Source organism: Narcine bancroftii, chromosome 3, assembly GCF_036971445.1.
Source record: "Narcine bancroftii isolate sNarBan1 chromosome 3, sNarBan1.hap1, whole genome shotgun sequence".
NCBI lineage: Eukaryota > Metazoa > Chordata > Chondrichthyes > Torpediniformes > Narcinidae > Narcine > Narcine bancroftii.
The window spans coordinates 149,306,855-149,315,118 of record NC_091471.1 but is presented as its reverse complement, the minus strand read 5'-3'; positions in this window follow the sequence as shown (position 1 = coordinate 149,315,118).

The window sequence follows — 8,264 nt, the reverse complement described above, 5'->3', positions numbered from 1 at the left end:
CATTTGGAGAGTTGTGCACACTTCTGGTGGCTTGGCTATACAAAGAGTGTTATTAAACTGGAAATGGCACTTCACTGATTCCCAAGGATGTTGCCAGTATGTGTGAGTTTAAGTTATGAGGAGAGAGTGGATAGGATTGGACTTTTTTTCCTGAGTGCAGAAATTGTGGTTGGTCAGAAGTGTATAAAATCTTGAGCAGAATAGATGAGGTAAATCATAATCTTTTTACCTGAATAGAGTCTAAAATCAGAGGATATCAGTTTCGTATGAAGGGGAAAGATCTTTAAGGGCCTTAACGTCAACCTTTCCATATTGGACAAGCTGTCCGAGGAAGCTATTGAGGTAGATGCAATTATGACTTTTACAAGGCACTTAAATAGTTACATGGTTAGGTGATGGGCCAAGTGCAGGTTAATTAAAATGGTCCAGAAAGGTAATGATCAATATGGACTAGTTGGTCTGAATGGCCTGTTTTCCATAGTGTAAAACTCTAGGAATAAGAGTTGGCAAAAGAGAATAAGTAATAGGGCTAAAAAAGACTCAAGAGGAGATATGGTGTGATGGGGTTACTCTGATGGGAGGCAGCATGGACTCTATTCTTTCCCCTTTGTAAGAAGTAATAAAGTAAATACATTTCTGAATCTGTCAACCAGATGAAAGCAAATCTGATGCCATCAAGACAATTGTCATCTCTCTATGTACAATATATTTTTCCAGTTAATCTTATTCACTAGTGGAACATATATTTTTAGACATTTATTTGTTGTTATCTGCAGCTCTATGAGTGTTCATAACGTGATCTTGATTGGCAGGATTGTGTGCCTGCTATGCATACTTGAAGAAGGGATCAGGTCCAAAACATTAACAGCCTATTGCTTTCCAAGGATACCCAATGATTAGCTGAATTCCTTCAATACAAATGGTTTCCTTAATCTTAAAATCTTTAAAAATTAGAATATTTGCAATTTATTTGAAGCTTATTTAATGAAAATAAAACAGTATATATTCCTTTAATCTGTGATCTTAATGAGCAATGAGTGAGTACACAAAATTATCCAATCGGTTTTGCTTAATCAGTAATGGAATGTATGTAGCTCTATTAATTACAGTACCACTCAGATTATCCGAAATGATCGAGACCAGGCCTATTTTGGATAAACAATATTTTTGGTTGACTGACAATTAAAATAAAAGCCCAGTGGCAACAGCAAATTACTCGTACCAGTGTTTAAACAACAATAAACAACAAGGGGAGGCTTTTTAAGTATGATATAATGTTTAATTCTCACCAAAACAAAAACAACCTGAACAAAATAAGATAAATCCAACACCAAAAGCTCAAAATTCTACTCAGAGGCTTTTCCAAAATTCCAAATTTTTTTCAACCTGTGTCATCAGTTCGGATCTGAAAATAATTGTATAGCTGAGGATTTCTGACTGTTTTAGATATCCTCATTTATCCAAAAAATGCTCAGAGAAATCATTGTGGCTTCGAATTTTTTAGGATAAATGAGTTTTTCTGATTTTTATGAAATCCCTAATATTCTGAAAAAAAATTTGGAGCCCAAAAGATGCCACCTCCGGTCCAAAAGCATTTCAGATAACTGAAGATTTTGGATAATCCCCTTTCGGATGTAGAGTTGTACTATATTATCAAAGGCAATCAGGCAATACAAATATAAATTTAAGTTTGAGATGAGTAAGCAAACAACTACTGTACAATTTATTTTTGTATCTCTTCGAAGTCTATCAACATTTCTGCAGTAATTCAAATCTTGTGTTGAAATACTGAGCAAATTCAAAATATCTGATAGATATGGAGAAACAAAATGATTGTTTAGCAGCCAAAGTTAAAAGACTACAAAGTCAAGAATAAGAAAAGGCATTACAGAATTCCTTAATAGCATTAATTCCCACTAATTCTCAAGATGGCTAATTATATTTAAACTAGTTTTACTTTTTATATGTTATTCTATCTCAAATTTTATCTCTCAATTATCACATTTTTAAAATCCTGATATCCATTTCAAATTTACTTTAAAATTCAGTTATCAAATGGTTGGGAAATTAAGTAGTAGGTGCCTGTGATATCCCAAACTAGAAATTGCTTTACTGCATTTTAATATTCTTAAAATTTTGTGAGCGCTCTAATGTTGTTTGTGGAAGTCCCATAAAGATTATGATCGTCATTTAAGGTTAACATAATAGTTTGGCCAATTACAGTGAAACTTCAAGATGAGCTGAAAAAAATTGTGATAACTTGATCTAAAATATACATTCTAGAACCAAGAGTGTTTCTGTGGTAAATAGAAGTTATAATTAATAATGGGCAGGAGCCAGAAAGAACATTGTCAGGAGCTAGAGGGAGGTGATCAAATGTTCTCAGGAGCAATATCTTTGTACAAGCGGTCCTGGAGTCACTCCAGACATTTTTTTTGGCAGGAGATTACAAGAAAAATAATCTGTGAGTGGATCTTATGAGTGCAGGGAAATCCTGTGCTCATTCCAGGAGAAACGATAAAGATTTCTCTGGAGAACATTGGCAAATATCAGCCACAGCAGTCCAGAATAATTATGAGCATAAAAGTCTGAGAATGACCATCATTCTTGCATCTAGAGGCATTTCAGCTCAGTCACAGGAGGTCAAAGATCTCATTATGATCACAGGATGTGGCAAATGTTTTTGACTCTGTATTTACATTTCAGGAGATTTGTTTTGTGTAAATCAGTGTCTTTCTTTTGGAACCATCAGGTTAAGAATTTCATTTCGAGATGATATTTGGGTGTTGCACTAATATTGCCAGAACTTGGGAGAGTTTTATGCCAGATGAAAGATAACAGCACAAACAAATCTCTGCTTAATATTAGGAGTCAAGGATTCTAATGGTTAAAATACGGTCAGAAAACACATTTATAAATGGCCTTGATGAGGGCTCACGCCTGAAACATTGATTTATGGTTTTTTTTCCATAAAGAACACTGTATGAACTGATAAGTTTCCCCAGCACTGTTGTGTGTCAGAAGTGTAGAGAGTAACATTAGAGTGGTCAAATTTGGAGGGTGCAGAAAAAATCCAAAAATTTAGTGCGTGGAATAGACTAGTTCAGTGGTTCTCAACTTTTTTTCTTTCCATTCACATACCACTTTAAGTATTCTGTGATTAGCAAGGGATTGCTTAAGGAAGTATGTGGGTGGAAAGAAAAAGTTTGAATCCCACTGTTTTAATCATACCTAATTGACTCATCATGTGCACGGTTTCATAACTCCAAAGAAAATGTACCATTGATAAATTTTTTCCAAGCAAAATATTTCAGTAACAATTGGGTCTAGAGCAGTGATTCTCAATCTTCCCTCCCCAACCACATACCACCTTAAGTAATCCCTTGCTAATCACAGAACACTGATGGTGTAAGGACTACTTAAAGTGGTATGTGAGTGGAAAGGAAAAAGGTTGAGCACCACTGGACTAGTTGTATTAAAAAAAAACAGTTCAAAGGCGAAAGCTTTTAATGATGTGTTATCCATTCAAGAGTCTGATAATAGGAGGAAAGAATTGCTTGAATCTGAAGGAATGAATTCTCAAGCAAATATATGTTCATTCTAACATTTATGAGAAGTGTTTTAGTCCACCAAACAATTGACCATTGATGAAAATTTGCTGCCTTAACCTAACACAACCATAGTAATTTAGGTGACCATTTATCTTCTTGGAGCTATACATCCTGGTCTAAATTAATCTATCAATTCATTTTCCCCAGGATCTATCTCCTCATACTTTATTATTTTGGAAAATGGATGGTAAAGCAACCATTTCAATTTGCCTACAGATGGAACTGTACTACTGACAAGGTGATAGTCTTGTCCCTCCACTCCGTCCTGTCTCACCTGGAGAACAAAATGTCATATGCCAGGCTGCGGTTCATTGACTTCAGCTCAGCATTTAATACACTCATACCCCAGAGGCTTGTGAAAAGTTGTCTTCATTGGGACTCAACACCTCTCTCTGTATCTGGATTCTGAACTTCCTAACAGAAAGACCACAGATATCTGGTTTGGCAGAACGTCAAACACCATCGTGCTGAGCAATGGTGCATCTCAGGGCTGTGTGCTCAGTTCATTCTTATTTGCACCACTGACCCACAACTGCAACACCAGATCCAGCAACAAGAGTCATCATGTTTGCAGATGACACAACAGTAGTTCCCCTCATCAGCAACAATATTAAGTTCAAATACAGAAAAAAAATGGAAAATCTCATGAAATGTTGTAAGAATAACAACCAGAATCTCAACATGGACAAGACAAAACAGATAATTGTGAACGTCAGGAGGACCAGGGGCAACCATGCTCCACTGCAGATTAATAGGTCAGTAGGGGAGAGCACCAAGTTCCTCTGAGTCCAATTAAGAAGTGACCTATCCAGGACAACAACGTCCAACATCTCCTCATTTGTCAGAAAGTCACAACACTGACTGTACATTCTTAGAAGGCTGAGGCAGGCAAGACTAATAGCCACCATTCTGAAAACTTTCCACAGGAGCATCACAGTGTGGTACGGTTACTGTATAACATTGGATCAGAGCTCAATCCACAAGATCATAAAAGTGGCAGAGATGATAACTGGGGTTTCATTCCACCCCTTCCCACCTCCATTCATCTGATTTACCAGGATCATTATTTATAGAATGCTCGCAAAATCAGGGAGACTCTGCATTCAGCATCTTCCAGCTGCTCCAATTGGGAAAGTGATACAGAAGTATCAGAGCCAGAGCCAATCAGCTGAGGAACAGCTTCTTCCCACAGGCAATGAGACTGCAGAAACAACTTGTGTGACTCTACTATTTATTAACATTACTTATTATAAAATATGCATGTAGGTATATGCATTGTTTGTACATACAGTATGTGCATTATGTCTGTATATATGTGTTTTCACTATTCTGCAACATGGACCACAGAACATTGTTTTGTCGGGTTGTGCTAGTATAATTGGATGACAAATAAACTTGAATTGAACCAATTTGAAAACCCATGCACCAAAATGGAGCTCCACAAAGCAGACTCTCAGCAGTGAAGATATCCTGGCTGATACTCCATTCAGTCTAGCCCCCGGGTGTATTTTATGGATTTTGAGCTGCTGATCATCATAATCCCCCTAAAATTTTCCTAACACGTCCTATTTTTTATAGGTATAACCTATTTTTGTGATATTGTGTTGTAGCAGCCCGAGGCTCCCTCTGCGGAATGACAAAGCAAACAGCTGTCAAACACAATGATTGGGCAGATGCACGCAGATGAGATGCCCACTCCCATAGGCCGCATGAATAGCGGTTGAATCAACCAATCACCACCAGAAGATTGCAGGGGGTCTAATCTGGGCCTGCGCATCTGGGATAACCAATTAGCAGCCGGCCTTGCTCAAGCCACGCCCTGGTGGTAACATGGCTGGCTGCCTATTATAGACAGAGCCGCAGCCCAATTAAGCTAGTGTCCATTACACTCCCTTGGTGTGTGAATCTTCTTACAACCTCGAGCTATAACCCATTATACCTCGAGTTATGACCATAGTGTCCTTGCTACAGTGGTGACCCTGACTGGTCTAAATGGTGTTTTCGTTCCATCGTTGTCTACAATCAATGCTGTAACATTGAAGCTGCTGGACTTCCGGATGTCACAACCACAGGTGTGGTTCCAGCAGGCCAAGGTGCAATTTGCCATTCGCTGGATCTCCACAGACGACACGCGCTGCTACCATGTCTACCTTGCCTTCGATCAAGACACCACAGCCTGCCTCATCAACTTCCTCCAGCAGCCCCCAGAGCAAGGGATGTATGTGGCCATGAAGGAGCTATTAATCGACACTTTAAAACTCTTGAAGCGCGAGCATGTGGTCTGGCTGCTGCATAGCAGCGGTTTGGGGGACAGGGCCCCTTCCGCCCTCATGAGCGACATGCTCACTCTCAATGGTGGCCACACTTCTTGCCTGCTGTTCCAGCATATCTGGAGTGGCTGCCTGAAGACATCCGGCTACTCATCGTAAAGGAAGACTTCAATGACCCAAGGAAGGTGGCTGCCTGAGGCGAAGAGTGATGCCTGCACTTTGCTCAAACAGGTGACTGCACTTTGTCAGCAATACCTGGACAGGAAGCACACCGACCAACCATCTGACTGTCAATCTGACTGACCAATCACCCAATCCACGCACCCCACCAGTGAGCAGTACAGTTGCTATCATCAACCTTGGGATACCAAAGTCCATTGATGCTGCTCCCTGTGCCTTCTAGGAAAATGTCAAGCTTGGCCATCATTAATGGCTGTGACGACCAGCTAACTGCATAGCCTCCTCCATGTCCAAGACTCCCTGTCGGGCCGACGTTTCTGACGAATGCCAAGGCACATTACAGCATCCTCCCCACCACCACCCCCCCCCCCCCACCCGTCCCCGCATCTAGCCTAGAGGCTCGCAGTGGCAAGATAGACCAAGAGCTTCTTGCAGTAAATGGTTCCAACATTCAGACATTTGACACCTGTAAAATTCCTCTCGGTTTGGAAACAGACAATTCATTTGAAAGTTTATGGTGGCGGCTGTACAACAGTCATTACTGGGTGCCAATTTCCTGAGAGCCAACTTGCTACTGGTGGACATTAAGAGGTGTTGGCTGGTACAAGCCCGGACATTTCAGACACTCTTGCTCAAGGGCACTGAACTTACTAAACCCCATCTGTACTTGGTGAGTAATGTCAAAAATGAGTTTGCTCAAGTCTTAGCAGAATTCCCTTTCATCACTACACTCCATTTCAACTCAGTGGAATCCAAACACGGGGTTTAGACACCAATTTATTATGGAGGACTCTCACCTCCATGCCAGGGCACGGTGTCTTCTCCCCGAGAAACTCAACCTGGCTAGAAAAGAGTTTTGAAAGATGGAGGAACTCAGCATTGTGTGATGCTCCGATAGCCCATGGGCCTCCCCCCCTCCACATGGTACCTAAGGCAGCTGGAGGTTGGAGGCCGTGCGGAGGCTAGGACCACCTAAATGGGGTCACTATGCCTTTCAGGTATCCCATGCCCCATATCCAGGACTTCACCTCTAATCTGCTAGGGGCATGGATATTCTCTAAGGTGGATTTCATCAGGAGTTATCAACAGATCCCAGTTCACCCTGACGACATTCCCAAAACTGCCATCATAATCCACTTTGGATTGTTCAAATTTTTCCGCATGCCATTCGGGCTGAAAAATGCAGCTCAGACTTTCCAAAGGTTGATGGACACAGTGGGCCATGATCTGCACTTTGCCTTTGTCTACCTCGATGACATTTTAATAGCCAGCCACACCCACACTGAGCACGCCATTCATTTAAATCTATGGTTCTCTGAACTAAGCACCAGTTTGGCTGAGAGACAATTGATTTCCTGGGCCTTTGCATTGACCAGCATGGAGCTAGGCTGTTACCCAACGAAGTGGATGCTATTTGTTCCTTCCCCAGACCAACGACTGTGAAGGGCTTGCAAGAGTTTGCAGATATGGTCAATTTTCATACCTGAAGTGGCCCGCATCATGCGCCCACTATTTCCCCTCATGGCAGTGCCCAGTAAAGATATTCAATGGACACAGGAGGCAACAGAGACTTTCAACCAACCAAAGATGCCCTAGCCAAAGCCACCCTTCTTATGCATCCCAGGACAGACGCCCCGACCGCCCTCATAGTAGACGCCTCCAGCACAGTGGTTGGGGGCGTACTTGAGCATCTGGTTAATGGACAGTAGCAGCAGCTGGCCTTTTTCAGTAAACATATCAGGCCACCAGAGCTCAAGAACAGTGCCATTGATAGGGAGATGTTAGTGTTATACCTATCAATTTGGCATTTCCGTTACTGCCTGGAGGGCAGGAAGTTCAAAATTTACACAGACCACATACCACTTACCTTTGCTTATAGCAAGGTGTCAGACCTGCCTTCACCCAGGCAACTGTGGCACCTGTCCTACATATCTGAATTTTTGACAGACATTGAACACATCTCTGGGAAGTCCAACGTGGGAGCCGATGCCCTATCCCATCCAGCTATCCAGGTGGTGCACCTCCCCGCCCCGGTTATCAACTATGCAGCCCTGCTGGATGTGCAGCAGGCAGACCCTGACATACTGGCATACCAGACAGCACTAACCGGCCTGCAACTGGAGGACAACCATATTGCCCCAGGTAACCATACGCTGCTCGACTGGTAGACTGGGCCCCATCGTTCTGGTTACATTGAGGAAGT